The sequence below is a fragment of the Eubalaena glacialis genome, chromosome 20 (genome assembly GCF_028564815.1).
Source record: "Eubalaena glacialis isolate mEubGla1 chromosome 20, mEubGla1.1.hap2.+ XY, whole genome shotgun sequence".
Lineage (NCBI taxonomy): Eukaryota > Metazoa > Chordata > Mammalia > Artiodactyla > Balaenidae > Eubalaena > Eubalaena glacialis.
The window spans coordinates 12,210,215-12,234,860 of record NC_083735.1 but is presented as its reverse complement, the minus strand read 5'-3'; the positions used below and the strand labels follow the sequence as shown (position 1 = coordinate 12,234,860).

General features: G+C 41.3%; 1 long non-coding RNA gene across 2 annotated transcripts; it reads right to left on the bottom strand.

Annotated features, from left to right (window-relative positions):
* Window positions 1–819: 819 nt before the first annotated feature.
* Window positions 820–23,915, bottom strand: LOC133081355 (uncharacterized). Of its 2 annotated transcripts, none has more exons than XR_009698786.1 (3): window positions 23,719–23,915; window positions 2,020–2,151; window positions 820–1,049 (listed from the first exon to the last, which is right to left on the bottom strand). It is a non-coding gene; the product is annotated as an uncharacterized LOC133081355 (long non-coding RNA). The 2 variants fall into 2 exon arrangements; XR_009698787.1 differs by having other exon boundaries at window positions 2,020–2,148.
* Between the last annotated feature and the right edge of the window lie 731 nt (window positions 23,916–24,646).

Here is a 24,646-nt window from a genome sequence, read left to right as displayed (position 1 = left end):
TGCATGTTGTTTCTCAAATACTGTCTTGCTCAGACACTGCTGATTTCTCTATTCTTCTCTCAATTTGACAAGGGTCAACAAATAATATAATTTCGGGGAGGGGGAGGCAATGGGTGATATTGCTGGAACCAAATCTATTTGTGCTGAGAAATGATGTTGTGTCCCAGCATTTCCATTTTTAAGTTAAAAATAAAATTTCGGGGGCTTCCCTGGTGGCACAGTGGTTAAGAATCCGCCTGCCAATGCAGGGGACACGGGTTCGAGCCCCGGTCCAGGAAGATCCCACATGCCGCAGAGCAACCAAACCCGTATGGCAGAACTACTGAGCCTGCGCTCTAGAGCCCATGAGCCACAACTGCTGAGCCCACGTGCCACAACTACTGAAGCCCATGCGCCTAGAGCCTGTACTCCACAACAAGAGAAGCCACCACAATGAGAAGCCGGCACCGCAACAAAGAGTAGCCACCGCTCGCCACAACTAGAGAAAGCCCTCATGCAGCAACGAAGACCTAACGCAGCCATAAATAAATAAATAAATTTATAAAATAAAATAAAATTTCATCGGTCCCTCCCAAACTTCCTGAATCATAATTTCCTAGTGTTGAACCCCTGATCTCTAAGAGATTTGCATGTACATTAGAGCTTAAAAAGCAATATTTACTTAAATAATTCTCAACACTGCTTTCCCATTGGGAAACCTTAGGTAGTTGTAAGAAATACCATCACTCCAGAAATTATTTCAGTTGTTCTGAGGATGAGCCTAGGATCAATACTATTTTAACAAAACCTTCATGACCCCTTTTTTTGCAGATCAAAGAACATTTATTAACCCTCAGGTGATTCAAATATCAGGTTGCTATCTATATTAGACCTTAAAATTCTTTGACTCTTGTGGTCATCAGAGGATTCCAGAAAGGAGAAGTTTTTCTGTGCTTCTCTAGACTTTCAATTGCCAGAAATTAAGACCCACGACACTCTTGTTTCTGTCGTTGTTGTTGTTTCAAAATTCATGACACAGTGATGAGGCAGGAGTACCGCTATCGCCACTGCTGGAAATGAAGATGCAAAAAGGTTGTCTTAGGCTGCTCTGAGCCCCTGACTCTAAGCTAAATCCCCAAGGATGTCCCGGAAAAGGTGGTGCTAGAATGGAAAGCAGGAAGACAGCAACACACCGGCAGGAACAAATGTAAAATTTTCTAAGTCCTCCAGGAAGCCCTGCAGGGTTCGTATAGGCATGTGTTACCCTCTGCTGGCCTGGGCACATAGAAAATGGGATCTACCAACAGCCCCTCTGAGATATGAAAACCAAGATGTCAGACCTCAAAGGAGCTGATCAGAGCAGAAGGTAGAAGGGCACCCAGATGGCAAGGGCTGAGACTGTGCTGGACATATAAGGTATGTTGTAGGTGAGGCTTCTTGCTGGGTACGGATCTGGTTCCTGTCTTTGTAGGGGTTGGCCTAACTCCAGTGTCCAGGGATGGGCAAACCCTGGACCAGGGCCTCTTTTCCTCTCTCTGGTAGTTCTCTTCTCCTAAGTGTCTCACAAGTTCCCAAGTTTTCCCATGCTCTCCTCAGGTTGGTTTTCTTTTCCCTCCTGATGTTTGTCTTTGCCTTGCAGAACAAGTTTCCTAGCACAAACCTAGAACTAAGACTTCAGACTACCCAGTGGGCCCAATGTCATTATCTTGTTATTCAGTTAGAGACGTCTGTATTCTTTTATCGCCTTAGGTGTATTATTATTATACTTCCTCATATTAATGTCATAAGGATAATAATCACTATAGTTATTTATTATTATTAAGTTTCTTATTATGGATTTTCGTGTGTGGTTATAGTTACACAGCATTGACTAGTGATTCTCTACTTAAGAAAGATGTCTGGTTTTCAGAAGATGATTGCCAAGGGTTCTCGAACAGACACACATTCACAGTCTCCCAGGTTCCTTGCCATACCACTTGGTATCCTTTCAATAAGCAAAACCCTTATTTTTCAATTCCAACTCCAGAAGCAGGGACAAACCTGTGAGTAGGTGAGTTCCAGATGAGGATTCCATTGATCTTAGTGAGGCTCTGCTCACTTTACAACAGCTCTTCAGGGACCAGGAATCTCTTTTTCCATCTGAAGAGACCCAGGGAAGTATTCCTTGACCTGCTAGAGAAACCACAAAGATTTGTAAGTCAACTCAGGGATGCAGAAACCATTCTTATCTTCCTGAAAAGGTTGTAGAAGGTATCTCAACCTGACAGAGCATTGTCAGAATTTTCTATGTCACTTTAGGAGGTCCAAAGTACCATTGCTGAAAACTGAGGAGCACAGAGGATGAGCCACACCTGCCAGAGCCTCTGCAAATATTCTAAGTCCTCTTGGGTGCCCAGAAAAGCCAGGGGCTGAAATGGAAGGCAGGGAGAGTGCAACACACCAGAACGATCAATTGAAGAACTTTATAAGTTCTATTTGGCTACAAGGAACCTCTAGTGCCTGCTCGTGTCACACCTTGCCAGCTGGGAGCTCCAACAGTAACAGCCTCCAACAGCCCCAGAATGATATATATGAACACAGATGTCTGGACCTCAAGGGGCCTGGGTTGACCAGATGGCAGAAAGAAAGCTAGGCACTGAGAACTGAGATAGCACTGGGGGCTTAATGTATGTTACTGGTGGGGTTACTGTATCCTGGATGTAAATCTGGGGTCAAGCTTTGTCAGCCCATTGACCTGAATCCTGATATCTGGTGGGAATACTTTTTTTTAAAGTATTTATTTATTTATATATTTGGCTGTGGTGGGTCTTAGTTGCGGCACATGGGATCCTTGTTGCGGCATGCGGGATCTTTTGGTTGCGGCATGCGGGATCTTTTGGTTGCGGCATGCAGGATTTTTAGTTGCAGCATGCAGACACTTAGTTGCGGCATGTGGGATCTAGTTCCCTGACCAGGGATCGAAACCAGGCCCCCTGCATTGGGAGTGTGGAGTCTTAGCCCCTGGACCACCAGGGAAGTCCCTCTGGTGGGAATCCTATGACTGGTAGGCTCCAGACCTGCATACTCCACCTCTGCTAGGGAGATCCCTCTTCCCAGGGTTGGTACAGGAGATCCCTCATTGGCCCATATTCCCCTCCTTTGGGTTTTACTTCCCTCCTGTTCTCATCCATGACTTTCAAAACACATTTTATTGTGCAGACCTAGGGTTCAAACTCCAAAATATTCCATGAGGTCCAATAACAGTATCTGGTCACTTAGGTAGGAGAGTCTGTATTCTATTCTACAATCTCCCTAGGTTTCTAATTATTATCATTTTTATAGTTACTACTTTTATTGTAATTAGGATAATCATCATTATCAATGTTGTTACTCATTATGATTTTTAGTATTATGGTTTTTTATTATGCATTATTTTTGTGGTGGTAGTTATACAGCACTGAGCAGAGTTTCTCTTTTCACCTAGGTGTCAGGTTGACTGAAGATAAGGGAAGGTCCTTCAACATACCTACACATTCACAGTTCTCCCAGGTTCCTGCAGTAGCCTTTTTTTTTTTTTTAAGTGAAAGCACCTTCATCAGTTTTTTTTTTTAATAATATTTTTAAAATTAATTAATTAATTTTTGGTTGCATTGGGTCTTCATTGCTGTGAATGGGCTCTCTCTAGTTGCACCGAGCGGGGGCTACTCTTCATCACGGTGCACGGGCCTCTCATTGCGGTGGCTTCTCTTGTTGCGGAGCAGGGGCTCCAGGTGCACGGGCTTCCATAGTTGTGGCACGCGGGCTCAGTAGTTGTGGCTCACGGGCTCCAGAGCACAGGCTCAGCAGTTGTAGCGCACGGGCTTAGTTGTTCCATGGCATGTGGGATCTTCCTGGACCAGGGATTGAACACATGTCCCCTGCATTGGCAGGCGGACTCCCAACCACTGTGTCAGCAGGGAAGTCCCCCTGCAGTAGCCCTTGAGGCCTGTTTGTCAGATGAGCCTTTTGAAATATTAGAAGTCTCCTTCCAGAGGCAAACCCTGCCTGGGCATCTGGAAATTTTTACAAGTCTTATTGAGGGCCCCCAAACTGTTTTGCTAGCCTTAAGGACCCAGAAGGCTGTCTTGGACTAGCCAGAGCCTTCACATAATTTTCTAAGACAATTCAAAGGCACAGGAGGTGCTGTTACCTTCCTGGAAAAGCTGCAGAGGGCATCCTTGCCCACATGAGCCTCCTCAGAATTCTAAAAGTCAGCAGAGAGGCTGGAAATCTGGCTTTAAAAACAACTGAGGCTCAAGGGAGGCATCCTAGGCCCTCCTGAGCCTCTGGGAATGTTCTACAACCCCTTCGGTGTCCAAGAAAGGCTGATGCTGGACTGGATGGCAAGGAGGGGACAACCTGTCATGTGACCTACCATCAAATTTTCTAAATCACTCAGTGAACTCAGTAACAGCTCAGGCTGCTACTGTCGCCCCTGCTGGATGAGGAGCACCGGCTGAGATATGTGAACTGAAATTTCTGGACCTGAAGAGGCTAGGTAAAGAACAAGAAAGGCAACCAGGCCATCATGAGGACTTAAAGTGCCTAGTAGAGGGGGCCTTTGAGCAGCAGGTGGATCTGGGCCCTGCCTTCTTTGCAGGGACTCAGGCCATCAGAAAATTGGCTCAACCCCTGAAATTCCGTGAGGTTCCTGTGGCTGGTTGGTTCTAAAACAGGGTCTCTCTATGTCTGCCCTATAGGGATCTCTTCCTGGGGTTGGCATGGGAGTTCCCAAGATTGCCCATGTCCTGAATATTATTACAATAATTCCTTATCTTTATTGTTGTTGTTATAAAACATTGAATAAAGTTTCTTGATCCGTGAAGAACTGTCTGATTTCCTGAAGATGAAAGAGGGTTCCCAAAGCACACACCGCTACTCTCTGGCTCCCAGGTTAGCTCCACAGTCACTTCCCCAAGGGAACTTCCAGAAACTTTCCAAGTACACTGCCAGATGCTTGGACTGGTGTTTTTTTTTTTTTTTTTCCTCAGGAGAAACTCAGGGAGGGCATCTTGCCTGTCTGAGCGCCTGGAAAATATTCTAAGTCACCGTAGGTCCAGCTTTGAAGTGGTTGCCTATTTGAAGTGGATGCCTCAACAATCAAAGCTTAACTCAGGCACTTGTATTACAAAAAAGAAAAACCAACTGTCACGATATACATTACAGACATTTAAATGAACAAAAATAAGAGTTGTCTCGAATGAGATTGTTCTTCAGATGAATATTTATGCCCTATCTTGCTTTTACTTATTTCAAAGTCAGCATTTCAGAATAATGACTACATATAAATAATAGTCCATTTCATTTTTTAAATAAGAAAAATTAATATTGTTACTATGGCTTAGTTGGATTACACAAGAAATCAACATGACCAGCTAGTCTAGAACATCATTCTTGAAATAAGCAATATTTACAATAAACAAAAAATACACCATTGGCAAACCATTAATTTAATTTAATTTAAACCTCAATTAACGAATATCTACATTAAATTTGACAGTTTCCTTACATTATTTCTCCTGTTTGACAGAAACCATGAGCTCAATGAAAGTGGGTTCTGCTGCCCCCAAGTGATCTCTTTCTGTCATAGAACCTCCAGATGTAGCATGGGCCTACTTACACCTTGGTTTTGATGTAGCAAAAGCGATTTAGGATTCCGGGTACAGAGTTGTAAGAGACTAATTTTGTGTTACTTTAAGTCACCAAGTCTGTGGTAATTTTAGAGTAACAGTAGGACATTATCCATGGAAGAATATCAATACAATCAACATTTAGATGGAATGCAGTATGACCATGAGCAAGGTGCCTTGCTTTAAAACAGGTTAGGGAGCTACAAGCAGAATTGGGAAGAGCACAAACAAATAAATCAAATCACATACATTGCTATCTTTATGTTTATTTGTTTCTGATTGTTACAGATTATGATTTTGATAAGAATAAATAAAGTAGTCCTTTAATAACTTGATTCTATTTTAAAAAGTGTATTGGTGCAGACATCTGCCATCAGAACTACTGTATGTTATATTGTGTACAAGTTCACAGAAAATGAATTTGTCAAAACTCAATTTACCAAATATAGCAAATTTCCCACTCACCAACCTCACTGATTTACCAAAACGTAATTTGTGTCAAACATAAATACATTTTAAGGAGATTTATATTTGGAAGGAATGATTTCTTAACACAGTTTAAGGTCAGCTAGGTATTTCAGTTGACCAGTTACCACTGGATTTAATAGATACAGTAAAATCAATTTGTTGACTTTCAGTGTGGTTTAGTCTCCTAATGAGTTAACATTCATTTAGAGATGTATACATTCTGATGTTGTGTACATGTATGCATACATTCACAATATTATTCAGCCTTTCAAAAGAAGGAAATATTGCCATTTCAACAATGTGGATGAACATAGCTGATGTTATGCTGAGTGAAATAAGCCAGACACAGAAAGACAAATACTGTATAATGTCACTTACATGTGGAATCTTAAAAAGTGGAACTTACAGAAACACAGAGTAAAATGATGGTTTTCATGGGCTTGAGGTGGAGGAAATGTGGGGCTTTTTTAGTTGTAAGATGAATAACTTTTGGAGGTCTAATGTAGAGCATAGTGATTATAGTTTAAAATAGTGTATACTTGAAATTTGCTAAATGAGTAGATCTCAACACGCACAACACAGTAATCTGTGAGGTGATGGATAGGTTAATTAGCTTGATTGAGGGAATCATTTCACAATGTATATCAGAACATCACATTGTACACTTTTAGTATATACAGTGTTTGTCAATCACACCTCAATAAAGCTGGAACAAATAGTTTGAAAAAAGGAAAAAAGGAAATAGAGAACAGTATGGATCCTCTTGCTGCAGATTCTGTGCTGTAGTAATGATAACAATGAAAAACCTCAAAAACAGTGAAACCTCTGGGAAAGAACAGGAAGTTTGCTTCTGAGACCTTTAGAAGAAGTGCAGAACTAGAGGACTTGGTCAGTTTTTAAAAGTTGTATGTACATGATTTACCTAAGCAGGGGGACATATTTTGTTACTGGGAATGCTTGATTGGATTTATCTTGACAGACACTCAAGTTACTTAGGATGTGTCCTTTGGGTTACATGGTGAGAGAGGTTAGATGGTTGATGGGATTATAGTTTATGAGGTTATATGATTGATGAGGTTATCAACTGCATAAAAAGAGAACGCACATCAGAGCAGTGCTTTGTGTAGAGAAAGAAGTTCTGAGCTCTGGAGTGTGGTGACAGCAACCTCAGGAAAGACCTGGCTTCATTGGATTTTCCATCCATTTGATTTCTGGTAAATAATGAAGATAATTTTCACAAGAAGGAACAAATGTCATTTATTTTAAAAATGAATTTTAATTGAAAAATGATCACATAATCTGTCTACAAGAATTTGGGGTAGGCCCCTTGAGGGTTGGTTCGGTTGTTATGGACATGGAAGTTTTCTAGATTAATAATTTCTACGTCATGGTCACAGGGAATTGTACCTAACCTTAGAATTCAGGTAGTATTTTTTTGCAGTTATACCAGTGGAGAGCACAGTAAATAAATAAATGAGTTGCCTAAATGAATAGTAGAATTATATTTAACACAAAGGGGAGGGAAAGAGGAAGGCTAACTGCAGTTGAGATTTAGAAAAGGGATCTTTGAGGAGTTAACATTTAAACCAAGACCGAAAGAAACTGTGTATGGTGTGAGAGTGTATGTGTGGATGAAGAATGCTAATAGGTCTCCGTGTAGGGATGAGAGCAATACCTAATTGTATTTGTGTGGTTCTCTGAGGGCATGTAAAAGATCAACCCCTAAAGGTCTGGTAGAACCATTAATTAACAATGCCAAATAGAGGAGTCTGATTTACATCTTCATTTTGGTAGGGGAAGTAATGTCCTAAGACATATTTAATTTTAGTAGCACATGACTATGCAATTAGAGTTGGTAGGTCAGGATTCCATAATCCCTAGGATTAGTGTCTTGATCAGCAGAGGTGGTAAAAGTTCAGACAGACATGAGAATCCCTGGTCTTTCTACTGAAGTGAGTAAATGTGGATTAAACAGGCAGGTACAGCGAGGAAGGTGGGGCTGAACACAAAGTTTGGTGGACGGCAGGTTCCCAGGTGGTAGGAGAACCTGGGTGGGGAGTGATTCTGTGAGATGAGCTGAAAGGGGAGAGGCTGGGATTCCAGGGTGGGGCTTCTGAGTCCTTCCCTGAGAGGTGATGATTCCTGGTGAAACCTAGGTGTGGCGTGTACCCCTCACGACAATCCTGCTGAGAAATTTGAGTTTGGGAAACAGACCAAAATTGAAAGGCCAGATGACCCGTTTCCAAGCCGTGCAATTTTGTCACGTTACTAAAGCTCTCTAAACCCCTGTTCACAACACTGGTTCCCTCAGTAAAGGATTCAAAATCAGCAGGGTTATCGTGGGGCTCAATGAAGCCTCTCTATGGAACTCTGCAAGCAGGGATCTCATTTAATAAAATTTTTTTTTCTCTAGACATAGGAACAAGGAGGTGTGTTGAAACTCCTGCAGAGAGGACCATCAGAAGGGTGCACAGATCTCACACCCAGGCCTGAAAGATGGGGAACTGCCTCAAATCCAGCATCTTGGATGACAGCTCTGTTCCTGAGTCTCCATCCCGCTGGGTGGGCCCAGGCGGGAGGAGACGCTGGGATCAGGAACCACATCCGGAACAAGTTCCAAATCCCATCCATCTTCCAACACCCAGCCCACTTCACCAAGCAGCACAGCTGACGGAAGAGGAACAAGTGAGGTTAGCTCAAAGAATCAGCCTTAAAGAGCACCTGCCTCAAGGAGTGTACGGAACAGATGGATTTGAAGAAAAGATCCAGGAGGAGTGTGTGATTTGTTGGTTGGAGTTTATGTGTGGGGACTCCATCAGATCTCTGCCCTGCGAGCACTTCTATCACCTGAACTGCATCAACGAGTGGTTGACTAGGTCCTTCACCTGCCCCTACTGCCGGGGGCCCGTGGATGTCGCACAGCCTTCATCCCAGGACATTAATTGAGCCAGGATCTCTTGTTTGATTTCAAGTGTCCCATCATTTTTAGCGATTTTGATATTTTGTCATCGTGTCTAAATAGCCAGGGATTAGAAATTAAAATCATGCACAAAGACTTCCTAAAAATTCCTGTCATGTTGCAGATGATGGCAAAAAATTTATAATGTTTTAGAAACTTAGGGAGATAATAGCATGTAAAGCCTTGACCAAGTGTTCAGAAGTGTAATTGTATCTTAGCATTTTCCCAGTACATAGGATGTGTACCATGTTGCAGCAGCTATACATGTTGTATTGTGTCTGTTGAAGATTAGGGAAAAGATAATGGTTACTTTTCCTAAGTGATATAACTTTCTTCTCCCCAACCCAAACTGGCATTTGGACCAAGGTTTAATGAAAAACTACAATTTATACAACTGAACTAAAATGAAATCCAATTATATATGAGTGAATAAATGAAGAATCTTATTTTCAAATAACCCTCCTAAATGGTCTTATCTTTTTGTTCTCCATCATTTTGAGACATTTAACTTTTTGTCTTGTAAGTCCAATCAAGGTGAACAGAGTGTGTCACAGGGAAGAACAGTCCTGAGTAGGTTTATTAGCTGTGTAATTACGGTGTGTTCATGTAATTTAGCTGTGTTTGTGTAAAGGGATAATAAAATAGTTTTCCATCTAAAAGTCAGAGTTGAGGGAGTGATATTGCTGGAGACCCCATGTGGAGGAGGGAGTCAGAATGATTCAGGATGAGTGTATGCAGAGGTTTGACTTGGATTTGCAATCATGATTTGGAATTATGGAGTGAACTGAACTTCTGATCACTGTGGGCTAATGAGCATACACACCTCCGTGTTTTCCACATTTTTATCTCCCAAATGGAGGTGTTCATATATTATTCATTAGCAATAATAGTCATAGTCGTCTTCCTTGTGACCATAGGCAAGGAAAGCCCTCCCCTTCTTTCTCTTAGAGCACACTGCATGTTCCCGGTGATTAGGCCCACATCCTCGTGAAGGACTGATGTTTATGAGATGTGGGTCTGGAAATTGGAAAACTGGGGTCCCATGGCTTCTCTGTCCTTCCTCAGCTTTGCCTTCTTGATGCTTGTACTGGCGACCCTTCCCCTTTCACCCTCTCTCCTAGTTCAGATGAACTTGTGAGTCCCATCTAAACCACACAGACCCTGGGTAAATGCCTGCCACAGCTCTCAGTGCTCCATCTTGTGCAAACTGTTCCCCTCAATTCTCTTCCTCCTCTGTCTTGGACCCCGACCCTGTGGAAACAGGGAGGTTAGGTGACTGGACACACCCTGGGCACATAGAATCCTCTAGTCCACCCTGAGCCATATATGTGGGACATTCTCTCCACTGAGGCTGTCCAACCAGTGCTGAGAGTGAACAAGAGGAATCTGGCTCCAGGGGATAATTGCACGACTTTTTCAGACCTCCTAGGACTATAAGCCATTTGTGATCTCCTGTTCCAAATACACCCAGCCAAAGGCACTTTAGGTTTGATTTCCCATAGCAATCCTCCCAGGATCTGCACAAACAGTACAATTCCCTACCCAATCTTTGGGGATAAGTCTCTGATGACTGTGTAGGGAGTGTCTTCTCTTTTCTCTTCTTTAAAATTTCTTGTTTCTTAATTTAACTATACTTGATTTACAATATTGTGTTAGTTTCAGGTGTACAGCTTCACATTCTTTTCCATTATAGGTCATTACAAGATATTGAATATAGTTCCCTGTGCTATACAGTAAATCCTTGTTGTTTATCTATTTTACATATACTGTAGTGGTGTGGGTCCTCTACTCCTAATTTAATCCCATACTCTTAATTTATCACTCCCCCTCCCCTTTCCCCTTTGGTAACCATAAGTTTGTTTTCTATGTCTGAGGGTGTTTCTGTTTTGTAAATAAATTGATCTGCATTATTTTTTAGATTCCACATATAAGTGATATCATATAATATTTGTCTTTTTCTACCTGACTTACTTCATTTAGTATGATAATCTCTAGGTCCATCCATGTAGCTGCAAACTGCAATATTTCATTCTTTTTTATGGCTGAGTTTTATTCCATTGCATATATGTACCACATCTTATTTATCCATTCATCTGTTGATGGACACTGAGGTTGCTTCCATATCTTGGCTATTGTAAATAGCGCTGCTATGAACATTAGTGTGCATGTATCTTTTCAAATTAGTGCTTTTGGTTTTTTTGGACATATACACTAGAGTGGAATTGCTGGGTCATACGGTAGTCGTATTTTTAGTTTTTTGAGAAACTGCCATACTGTTTTCCACAGTGGCTGCACAAATTTACATTCCTACCAACAGTGTACTAGGGTTCCCTTTTCTCCACATCCTCGCCAACATTTATTTGTGTTCCTTTAGATAAAAACCATGTTGACAGGTGTGAGGTGACATCTCATTGTGGTTTTGATTTGCATTTCCCTGATGATTAGTGATGTTGAGCAGCTTTTCTTGTGCCTGATGGCTATCTGTATGTCTTCTTTGGGAAAATGTCTATTCAGGTCTTCTGCCCACTTATTAATCAAGTTGTTTTTTTTTTTTTTGATGTTGAGTTGCATGAGCTGTTCATATATGTTGAATATTAACCCCTTATCAGACATATTATTTGCAAATGCTTTCTCCCACTCAGTAGGTTGTCTTTTCATTTTGTCGATGGTTTCCTTTGCTTGCAAAAGCTTTTAAGTTTACTTAGATCCCATTTGTTTACTTTTGCTTTTGTTTCCTTTGTTTTAGGAGTTATGATATGATATCAAAAACTGTAATTGTGAGGGGAGGAGAGTATATATGAAGGATTTTAAAAATGCATTTGGAATTAAGAGATCAGCAACTTAAAACAATCACAAATATATATAGACTGATATCATATACCTATTATTTATTATCAGTATTATAATTATTTATATTTATACCATTCTGATTATTGTCAAGTAAAATCAAATCCAGACTTACATAGGGAGAGACTTTAATTAGAAAGAAAGGTTATTGCAGGAATTCCCTGGTGGTCCAGTGGTTAGGACCCCTCACTTTCACTGCCATGGCTCCTCAGGTTCAATCCCTGGTTGGGGCACTAAGATCTCGCAAGCTGTGCTGCACGGCCCAAAAAAGGGAAGAAAGAATTAAAAGCTATCGCAATAGAGAGAACTATCTGATTGCAGAGATCAGCAAGCATCTCAAAGTCAAACAAAAAAAAGGATTTTCTTTCACATGGTAAAGGGGGTAAGTGGTAAGGGGAAGTTGGGCACTAGGAGGAGCTTAAGCCAACTGTGTGACCAGTGTGGTGTGGAGGGAAATATGTCTTGCCATAGCCCATCTATCCAGGCTTCCCATGTCTCCAACCCCCTCTGCTTGCTTTCCATGTCTGTCCTCAAGTATCTCTACCCACTGTGCCATAGTTTGGTTATAAGTTTGCCTACTGAAGGGCATCTTGGGTCCTCATAGATTTTGGTCATTGTGCATAAAGCTGCTGAATATATTGCATGCTGTTTATTCTGTGGACACAAATTTTCAAACCAGTTGGGCAAATATACAGGGACACAAATGTTGCATCGTATGCTGAGACCATGCTTATGTTTCTAGGAACCTACCAAAATGTTTTCCAAAGTGGCTGTACATTATGCATTCCCACCAGCAATGAATCAAATTTCCTGGTGTTCCCCATCCTCCTTTGTGACTCACATTATCAGTTTTTTCAGTTAGCTATTGTAATAGGTGCGCAGGGTATCTCGTTGCTCTTTTAATTGGCTGTTTCCTAACGACAAGTAATATTGAGCATGTTTTTGTATGTTTGTTTCCTATCTGTATATCTTGCATGATGACCTTTCTGTTCAGATACTCAACCATTTTTTAATTGGGTAGTTTGTTTTCTCTATGTTGAGTTTTACAAGTGCCTTGTATATTTTGGGTACAAGTCCTTCTAAATATTTATGTTTTGCAAATATTTTCTCCCAGTCTGGGACTTGTGTTTTCATTGCTTGAATTGTTTCTTTTGTAGAATGAAAAATTTTAATTTAATAAGGTCCATATTATCAATTTTTTTCTCATAGATTGTTGTTTTGATTTTGTACATTAAACTAATGTATATTAAAATTCATGTATATTCTGTTTTCTTATGTCACTTTTTGTTTTAAATTTTACGTTTAAGTATATGAACTATTTTGAGTGAACATACATATAAGTTTTGTGTCTTTGTTCATTTCATTGCATATGGCCATCCATTTGTGCCATCATCTTTTGTTGAGAGACTGTATTTCCCACTGAGTTGCCTTTTCTTCTTTTACTACAATCATTTGACTGTATTTTCCTGGGTCTGTTTGTACACTCTCTGTTCTGTTCTTTTTATTTATCCGTCTATTATTTCTCCAATGTCAGGCACTCTTGTTTACTGAAGATTTATAATAAAGTTTGGATTAGGAAGTGTGGTTCATCAACTTTGTTCTTCAATATTACTTAGTCTACTCCAAGTTTTAATAGAGTTAGCTGATAGCTTCAAAATAGCTTGATTTGTATTGGGATTGCACCGAATTTATAGATCAAGTTGGGAAGAATTAACATCATAACAATATTGTGTCTTTCAATTATGATCAAGGGATACCTCTCCCCTGATATACATTTTCTTTTTTTTTTTCCAACAATTTTTTTTTCTACACACAGACTTGTACATATTTTGTTGGAGTTATACTTGAGGATTATTTGGGGGGATGCATTGAAAATTGCATTGTTTTTCTTTCCAATTCCAATCATTAAGTGTTAGTGTATGGGAATGCAGTTGACATACTTTGCTTCTTGTTATCTCCGTCCATTCCAATCAAAGCACAGTGTGGTAGGCTCCATTTGGTGTTAACTTTCAAAATCGTGGCCTTGAATAATCCAACACTGGATTTCAGTTACTCAGAGACTAGGAGAGGGCGCCAGGAAGCACCGAACAGCGAGCTCCGTGCGTCTTCTACTGCCCCCCGGTCCTTCAGCCTGCAGGCGGTGCAAACCCTCCTGCGGGGACCCTCCTGGCATGCGTGCACATTCTGCCTGCTGACGTCACGGCGTCCTGGGTGAGGAAAGCTTTTCCTTCTCCGATGACTCGCCAGAGCGCGCCGCCAGCTTCCGGAAGACATGGGACTGCGTTGCCCTGAGGCGAATGCTCCCTGTCCACGCCAAGGGCTGAAGGGGCTGTGGGCGCGTCTCCCTGACGACTTCCTTAAACTGCAGCAAAGCCCCTTGATTTCCTGGACGATCCCGCGTGGTTTATTCTCTACTTTCCCAGGTAGTATTTCAGCAGGACTGACTCTCCAAAAACAAAACCCAAGAACAACCGACGTTGAGAGTTTGGATGGATAATCATAGAATACTGTGGTGTTTGCTATGGATTCAGGCTTGTTTTGAGGGAGGAACCCCTACACAGATTCGGAGAAAGGGAAACACGTGGACACTCGTGACGGGAATATGCGAACTGTCGGGCCCTTCCGGGGGGACGAGGGTGCGGGCAGTGCGGGTCTGGCCGTGAGAGAAAGGGAAGTGGGGCGGCCACCCCTGGGCTTCTGTTAATTTTCAGCGGTTAGTTCTCCCACAACTGTAACGTACTTGAACAATATCAGACAGTTGCAGAGTGTATGTCTTCTAACGCTCACGTTATTTTAAGTCCATACATTATTTATACCAAAACCATAACTTATCACACTTTGAAATGAGACTACTGTCAGCTGTCTTTCTCCCAGGTCTTTATGAGATGATGTAATTTGATACAAAGAGTGGAAATTTCGGGAGAAATCTTTTAAAATGGATCAGAAAGGGGTAGTGCTTTGTGATTGTGAGAATTAGAATACACATACCCCTCTCGTATGATTCAAGGCTTTCTGAAAGTTGGGCCCTCTTCACATCTGCGGTGATCTTCCACCTCCTCATTCTCTGAGAGAGCTCTGCATTTTGTGTCAAAGGCCAGTGGGAGAAGATTTTTAATATGACCCTTTGCCTGACCCACGATTCTGGGGTTGTTTACTCTCCAGGTAACCAAAACCTTCAGGAGTGACCACATCATTTTAATATTAAGATACAGTGAACTTTAATTTGATTTTAAGTTTTGAGAGCAATAATGGCACTTTATTATTATTATTTTTTTAAGTGGAGTCTCTGACCTGGGGTGTCAGGTCCCCTGTGGGGCCCTTAGCATATGCAGGCCTCACATCTCTCTAGAGTTAAACTAAGGAGCAGGCTTCAGAGGATGCTGCCACAGCTTTACTTTTTCTTTTTCGTTGAGGTATAACTGACATAGAACATGATATTAGTTTCAGGTGTACAACATAATGATTCAGTGTTTGTATATCTTGTGAACTGATCACTATAAATCTAGTTAACATCCATCACCACACACAGTGACACAGATTTGTTTCTTGTGATGAGAACTTGTAAGACTTACTCTCTTAGCAACTTTCAAAGATGCAGCACAGTTTTAATAACTATAGTCACCGTGCTGTGCATGACATCCCCGTGACTTATTTACTTTATAACTGACAGTTTGTAGCTTTTGAACCTCTTCACCCATTTTGTGCACCCCACACTCCCCACCTCTGGCAACTGCAACTATTCTTGGTATCTGTGAGCTAAACTTATTTATTTATTTATGGCTGCATTGGGTCTTCATTGCTGCATGCGGGCTTTCTCTAGTTGCGGCGAGCGGGGGCTACTCTTCCTTACGGTGCGTGGGCTTCTCATTGTGGTGGCTTCTCTTGTTGCGGAGCACGGGCTCTAGGCGCACAGGCTTCAGTAGTTGTGGCACTCGGGCTCAGTAGTTGTGGCTCGAGGGCTGTAGAGCACAGGCTCATTAGTTGTGGCGCATGGGCTTAGTTGCTCCGCAGCATGTGGGATCCTCCTGGACCAGGGCTCGAGCCCATGTCCCCTGCATTGGCAGGTGGATTCCCAACCACTGCACCACCAGGGAAGTCCCTATGAGCTAAATTTTTAAAAGATTCCTCATGTAAGTGAGATCTTCCTCTGTCTGACTTATTTCACTTAGAATAATGCACTAAAGAACCATCCATGTGGTCACAAATGGCAAGGCTTCCTTCTTTCTTATGGCTGAATTAAAGCAAGGAAACAGTTGGTCAGGAAATGCAGAACATTTTTACTGTGTTGCTTACTTGAATTGGCTCCAAAAATGTTTGACTTTTTCCCTTAATGAAACAATCATAATAGGTAGGACTTAACTCTCTTTGTATTTTGACCCATAGTGTCCCCTAAAATAAATTGGAAACATAAAATCATATACATTGCTGATGAGTTAGTGTGTAAACACCTGGCTCTAAATTTACCATGAGCTGAAAAGGACTGGGTGTCAATGGGTCCACCTGGGCCCATGTCCACGTAGACACCCACACCAGGGCAGCCTTTCTGGGCCTGAAATACTGCTGGGCAGAACCAGGAGACCAGGGAGAAGCAGGAGAGGAAGATGGGAGGAGGCTGAGGGAAGAATCAGCTCCTCAACCCCTGTTCCAGGTGCCTGAGGAGTGAGTCCTGTGCAAGGTAGGATGTCCTTGGGCACTGCAGGGCATCGTGAGGGATGGAAGGGTGGAAGTCCTGTGGTCCTGGTCAGCTGTCAGCGCTCCTCCAAGTCACCTGCAGACAGTCCATTGTTATGAAGGCCTGTGAGACAGGCATGCACAGCCCCCTCCAGACACAGACTTCCTACTGGAAAGTGCTTGTGGCTCAACTAAGTCTGCATTTTATGGCCTTTTCCTCTTCATGGCCTGCCACTAGTTGCACAATTTAACCTTCATATAGTGTTCTAAACGGAAAACGACAAACTCACAGAAGCAGAGATAGAATGGTGGTTGCCGGGGGCTGGGGTGGGAAAATGGAGAAAAGGTACAAACTTCTAGTTCCAAGTTCCAAGCCTCCAGCTTAAGATTACATTGGCTATTCAGGATCTTCTGTGGTTCCATATAAATTTTAAGTTTGTTTGTTCTATTTCTGTTTTTATAAAGAAAGCCATTGGGATTTTGATAGGAATCAGTTGAATTTGCATATTACTTTGGGTTGTATGGACATTTTTGAACAATATTCTCTCAATCCCTGAGCACAGAATAATTTCCATTTATTTGTTTTCAATTTCTTTCATCAATGTCTTAGTTTTTCACTGTCTAGGTCCTTTACCACCTTGGTTAAATTTATTTCTAGACATTCTTTTTGATTCAGTTGTAAATGGGATTATTTTTTATTGTTTGTTAATGTGTGGAAATGGAACAGATATTTGTATGTGGATTTTTGTATCCTGCAACTTTACTGAATATATTTATTCTAACAGTTTTTTGGAGTCCTCAGGGTTTTCTATATATAATATGTCATCTGCAAATAGTGACATTTGACTTCTTTTCCATGTTGGATGCCTTTTTTCTTGCTTAATTGCTCTGGCTAGGACTTCCAATACTACACTGAATAAAAGTGGTGAGAGTGGGCACTCTTGTCTGTTTCTGATCTTAAAAGCTTTCAGCTTTTCACCATTGAGTATGATATTAGCTGTGGGCTTGTTATATATGGCCTTTATTATGTTGAGGTGTGTTCTTTCTGTACCCATTTTGAGTTTTTATCATAAATTGGTGTTCAATCTTGTTAAATGCTTTTCTGCATCTACTAATCATATGGGTTTTATTCTTCAGTTTGTTAATGTGGCCTATCACATTGATTTTGGGATGTTGAAACATCCTTGCATCCCTGGAATAAATCCCACTTGATCATGGTGTATGTCTTTTTAATGTATTGATGAAATTGATTTGCTAATATTTTGTTGAAGATTTTTGCATCTATATTAATCAGTACTTGTCTGGTTTTTGCTATCAGGGTAGCGCTAGCTGGTAAAATGAGTTTAGAAGTGTTCCCTCCTCTTCTATTTTTTTGTAGAGTTTGAGGATTGGTATTAATTCTCCTTTAAATGTTTTGTAGACTTCACTAGGACCTTCTGGTCCTGGACTTTTGTTTGTTGGGAGGTTTTTGATTACTGATTCAGTCTCCTTACTAGTAATCAATCTGTTCAGATTTTGTTTCTTCGAGTCAGTAATGGTAGGTTGTATGTTTCTAGAAATTTGTCCATTTCTTCTAGGGTGTCCAATTTGATGGAGTATAATTGTTCAAAGCAATCTCTCATGGTCTTTTCTGTGGTATCAACTGAGACCTCGTTTTTTCTTGGTGAATCTAGCTACAGGTTTATCAATACTATTTATATTATTATACTATTTATATTATTCAAAGAACCAGCTCTTGGTTTCATTGATCTTTTCTATTGTCTTTTTAGTCTCTATTTCATTTATTTTCCCTCTGATGTTTATTTCTTTTCTTCTACTAACCTTGGGTTTCATTTGTTCTTTTCCTAATTCCTTTCTAGTTTGTATTGCTATAAACTTCCCTCTTACTATAGCTTTTGCTGCATTGCATAGATTTTGATATGTCATATTTTCATTTTTGTCTTCCAGTAATTTTTGATTTCTCCTTTGGTTTCTTCATTGACCCAGTAGCTGTTCAGTATCATATTGTTCAGTTTCCACATATTTGTGACTTTTCCAGCTTTCTTCTGGTAGTTTATTTCGAGTTTCATACCATTGTGATTGAAATTATAACAAGCATCTTTTCCAGTCTTCTTAAATTTATTGAAACTTGTGTACCAAAATATGGTTTATTCTTGAGAAAGTTCCATATGCCCTTTAGAAGAATGTGTATTCTGTTGCATTTGGATGAAATGTTCTGTACAAATCTATCAAATCCACCTGGCCTAATGTTTAATTTAAGGCCACGATTTTCTTGTTGACTCTGTCTACATGATTTATCCATTGATGAAAGTGGGGCATTAGAGTCACCTACTGTTATTATATTGATGTGTATTTCACTCTTTAGGTCTGTTAATATTTGCTTTATATTACTGAGGTGCTCCTGTGTTGGGTGTATAAATATGTACAGCCGTTCTATCCTCTTTTTGAATTGACCCCTTTATCATAATGTAATGCCTTTCTTTGTCTCAATAACGGTATTTTTAAAAGAAATGTTATGCACCAGCAGACTTCATTCACAAATTATCTATTTATTGACCTTTAATTCATCATTGTGATGTATGTATATATTAACAGTACAGTAATAACACATCATCCTGTGTTCTACATTTTCCAGTTAATATTCAAAGTTACTTTCTGGTTGAACTTATTCATCATGATCATGACTACTGCTGCATGAAAAGTTGAAACTGACCAACATGGTAGTTTTTTCAGCAACAACTTTGATTCATTAAAAAAAATTATTGCTTATTGTTACAAAATTCTGCATTCAGAATTCCCAGATGATGTCACAATCCTGGATATTTATCCTACATTTTTTAAATAATAGGCCACTGGGCAATATTATAAATTAATGTCTAAATTGTATGGCAAAAATATTGATAGGTGTTTTTCCCAGTCAGGGATTTCTGATGCAAACTCCAATCTTTCATTTGATTTTTAGCACTGGTATATACAGTGTTTGAAATTGAATGTCAACTAAGGAATTAAAAATCATTGAAGACATCCCTTCATTCATTACACTGAAAGTGTTTTTTACATAGTGTGGAATCTTACATCTACAATAGTATCTCTTCAAGTAAAAGTTTCTTCAAGGCATATTACACTGAATATGTTCTCCAGAACTAATTTTCTGTTATTACCCTAGCATGCACTCCTCCTGGTAAAGAGTTTCCTGTCTAATTTCCCATTTTAGGGAAATTAGAATATTATTCATAGTGAGTTTTGTGCACCCCACAACTAGAAATCAGCTTAAGTCTCTTCCACCTTGATTATAAATATAGGGCTCCTCCAAGTGGAGTACACTCATGTTGTTTAAAGATAAATTATAAATGAAGGTAGTTCCATAATGAATATAGTCATAGAATTTCTCCCGTGTAGCATTCTGATTTGTTTCAGTTTAGAGCTGTGGCTGAAGACTCTTCCGTGTTCATAACATTTACAGAGTGAGTTCTCTCATGTCTTCTAAAGCAAGAGCTTGTAACAAAGACTTTCTCACACAAATGACATCCAAATGGTTTTTCTCCAGTATGAGTTCTCTCATATTCTCTAAGACAACAGCTTTGAATAAAGACTTTCCCACAGAGATGGCATCCAAATGGCTTCTCTCTAGAGTGAGTTCTCTCATGTCGCCTAAGGCAAGTGCTCTGAACAAAGGCTTTCCCACATAGATGACATTCATATGGCTTCTCTCCAGTATGAATTCTCCTATGTCTATTTAAAGATGAAGAATGACTGAAGGCCCTTCCACACTGATTACAGACATATGGATTCTCTCCTGTGTGAGTTATTTTGTGAAAATGAAGATGAGAGTTTTGGCTAAAGTGTTTCCCACATTCATTACATTTAAAAGGTTTCTCTCCAGCATGAATTAAGACATCTTGGGTCAGTGTGCAGTTGTGAGTGAAAACTTCATTGGTCCTTTTTTCTTACAATGACACAAATCCCTTCGTGGGAGACCCACTCTCATGACCTCATATAAACCTAATTACCTCCTATAGGCCCCACCTCCAAATACCATTATATTGGGGATTAGGGCTTCAACATATGAATTTGCTTGGGGGAGGGCGGGACACAGACGTTCAGTCAATAATAGTAAATAAACCAAAATCAGCAGCGTTTTTATGAGGATTAATTAAGCAAATATGTTTAAATCTCTAAGCAGAAAGTAATGTTTAATACAATTTCTGTTTTCCTTATTTTCTGAACTTTAGGTATAAGGAGGTGTGTTAAATCTACTTTTTTGTGATGTATCATTTTTCCATGAAACACATTTAATTTTGGTGAAAATTTCAAGTTTACCAATACTTTCAAACATTGGGTTGGCCAAAAAGTTTGTTTGGGTTTTTCCGTAATGGACCACAGCTCTTTCTTTCTACCATGTCAAGACACAGTGACAAGGCAGCCTTCTGCAAACCAAGAACAGGTCCATCACCAGGAACCAAATCTGCTGACACCTTGACCTTTCAGCCTCCAGAACTATGAGAAATAAATGTGTGAACTATGAGAAATAAATGTGTGTTGTTTAAGCTACCAAGTGAGTGGTATTTTGTAATAGCAGCCCGGGATGACCAAGACATTTACCTATCTAACAAATGACATGAACATGGTTTCAGAAAGCTTGAGATACATCTGTTAGATGGGAATAACATGCATGGTGCCAGCAAGATAAATTTATGGGGTTATCGTTGGTGATTTTAGTAAGTCAAAGCATGAGGAAATGTAAGGAAATGGTAACAACACTTTCAACTTTCAGTTTGATTGGGAAGGAACAGCAGAGCAGAAACTAGAGAGAAGATAGGTTCAGATGAAGATTTTGTTTCAAAATGGTAGAATCTTAATAGTTTAATATTGAGTAGAGAGATCAAGGAGAATAGGACATATGTCTGGTAAAGTAGATTTAATATAGAAGCAATAGCATAAAGTTCCTAAGATAGCAAGAGAGACAAGGACTTAATTGGAGAAATTGGAATGTCCCAGGGTAGAGAGGACACTTCAATTTACAGGAGAGCAGTAGTAATGGATGGGTATGAATGCAGGGATAACTGTAGACTTCTGGGCAGTCATCTGAGGTTTGACTTACAGTTTGTCAAACGATCTAATTCATCAGTGTAGTAGGGGGCAATCCCTTCTGTGGAGACTAGTAAAAGTAAGTGTGTGTGTATGAGTGTGTGTGTGAGTGTGTGTGTGTGATGAATAAGGTTTGAAGTGCTTATGGAGCTGGAAGGATACTTTTGTTGGCAGGATTTCCAGATATATATGAAAGTTTCTGGGAGTTGGCTGTATTTAAACCAGTATCAATATCCTAGTCATGTGTTTGCCAGATGCAGCCACTGAGTAGTGAGGAATTTGGAGTCACCAGGATTGGTGCGTTGATTAACAAATGTAGTAAAAGTTCCAATAAACATAAGAATTGTTTGTTTTGGAAAATTATATTTAAAATCTAAATAAATTACTATTAAATTATAAACTGCGTTAGTATATGAAGTATACCTTAAAGTATAAGTTACTAGATGATACTTTATATTTTGTTGAGGACGGCATAGAAAAGCCTGTCTGAGGAAGAATTATCTAAAAATTACCAGATTGATGAAGAGTAGGAATTAGCCTGGAAACCGGTGCTGGGTAACAGAGGAGGGAGACAGAGAACGTTCTCCATAGAAGGAACAACCCTTATTGATAAGTTGGTTAGACTGATGATTATCAGGGGGAGAGGAAGAAGTCCGTGCCATGCATGCTCCAAGGCTGCTTTTCTAATGCCTGAGTCTTACCTCCATAGATACATATATTGGTGAGGCTGGCATAAGGCTTAACACTCTCCAGATAATGTTAATGTGCAGCAAAGTTTGAGAACCATTGGAGGTGGTGGGCAAAAATAATGTATCACTCATACAATCTTTTAGGTGATGTTCAAAGATTCACTCACAAAAACAGCCCATGTACAAATAAAAATTCACATGATTATGTTGCAATAGTGTATAAACTCTAGGAGAGTGGTTTAGGAATAATCTCCATTAAAATAAACACTGCTAACATAGGACTGTATTTCCTCCTGAAAAAAGGGACTAGTTCTTTAGCGAGGTAGTTTTTCTAAGGAATCCCTGGAAACTCTTCTTTAAATATTAATAATGACAATGAAAACATAAACTGAAGAAATTATTCTTCAATGCAATGTCACTTCTTTTACCTTCTCAGCTTTCATTAGATCTAATCCCCAGCCAAGGAAACAGACTCAGAGATGTGGTGTAAAGACTGGTTTACTCATAAGGTACCCATCTCATGGACTCAGCTTCTCCTAGGGAGATATGTATCCCATATGGACCCAAGAGGAATCACTACAGTCGATATGGAGACTCCCAAGCACATATTATGTATAAACCTAAATGCAGAAGACTTGGTGGAGAAGGTGATTTGGAGGCTGGATGAGTTACACATGCAGATATATATCACTTGACTCTTTTGTAAGCCTCATCCTAACTTGACATAAAACATTGAGAAACAGAAAACAAAGAGATTAAAATATCTCACATTTTTTAAATTAAAAACTTTCAGATAGCTCTGTGATACAGAAAAAGAAAAATGTGAAATTACAATATATTTAGAAATTAATGACAAGCATCCACGCTTGTCCCAAAGGTCTTGCATTCATATATCACCTCAAGATGAGTGAAACTGAACAAGTCAAATGTAAGGAGAAAAGAATTTACATCTACACACGCAGTACATTTTACTCTTGTAAAGCAATGCCTCAGCCCCTCAGCCTCGCAGCCCAGGTCCTGGCCCCATGAAGTCCCCGATACTGAGCCCAGGGCTGCGTCTCTAGTGAACAGGGAGCAGAAATGGAAATAACGTTCGCTCTGGTTTCCATCGCCAGCACAGACAATTCCAGCCCTTGCTAAACTGAATAACCCATTCCAAGCGCAGGAACCACAGACGTTGTTCGGGATCCCACCACGGCCCACTTGGACCCAGCGAGGTCCCCGCCCGAAGCCGAGTCGCGCCCAGAGCACTCGCAGGACACGAGTCTCCAGGCGCGAAAAGGGATTTCGACCTAAACCGTTTTCAACAAGTTAACAGGGAAACATACCAGCATTCACTACGGAAGGCCTCACAGCTCTAAGCTCGTACCTGGAGTTGTCCGAAACATTTAACTTGAAGCCCCGAGGAAGCAGCCCGGCTCCCCGGACACCAGACGAACCAAACGCACCCAAACGCTGAGACTGGAGATGTGTCTGGCCGGGGTAGGAGCCGACCCGGAAACGGCCGGGCGCGGGGCGGGAAGGCTCAGGCCTCGCCCACGCTGCTCCGCCCCGGCTCTCCCTGACTAAGGCCCCGCCCCGCTTGTGTAATTTCCTGCCGACGCGGAAGCGGATTTCGGGAGTGAAGGTTCCCTCGGGTGAGTGGGCCCGTCGGCTCTGAGAATCAGAGTTGCGCTCCACAGCCCCCTCCCGACCGCATCCTTCACACGCAGGTTCCGGGGGTCCCCGTTCTCGCCCCTCCGGCCCGCGTCGCCCTGAGACTCGGGATGCCGGGCGCTCGGCTGCCGGGTCCGGGTCCGGGTCCGGGTCCGAGTCCGGGTCCGGGTCCGCGTCCGTTTCCGGTCAAAATCGCTCCGAGGCCGTCCCCGTCAGGCCTTTCTGCCTTCGGTCTCTTCACCGTCTCCCGGCCCGACCCGCGCCGTGTCAGGTCCCCACTCGCGACGTGGACTCTTCGCCCTTCGCGCCCCGCATCGCCCCTCTCGGCCCGTCACGGTAGCCCGGGACGCCGCGCCCTCCCGCGGCCCTGGGACTCCACAGACCCCAGTGTTCTCCTGAGACCAGCTGCCCATCCTGGGCCTCCTGCGGCCGGGCCCTGCCGCTCGCTGCCCTTCGTGGTCACCGCCTCAGAAAGGCCCTAGAGCCCCGGGCTGGGGGCAGGGGACCAGTCCTGTCCAGTGACACCCCGTGTCCTTCTGCCCCAAATCGTATCCGCTGGCGATACCGGCCAACGTGTGTCCACATTCCCGATGTCTCACGGGAAAGTGTGCTCTTCTGGGCAGAGCATTTTTGTTCCACCC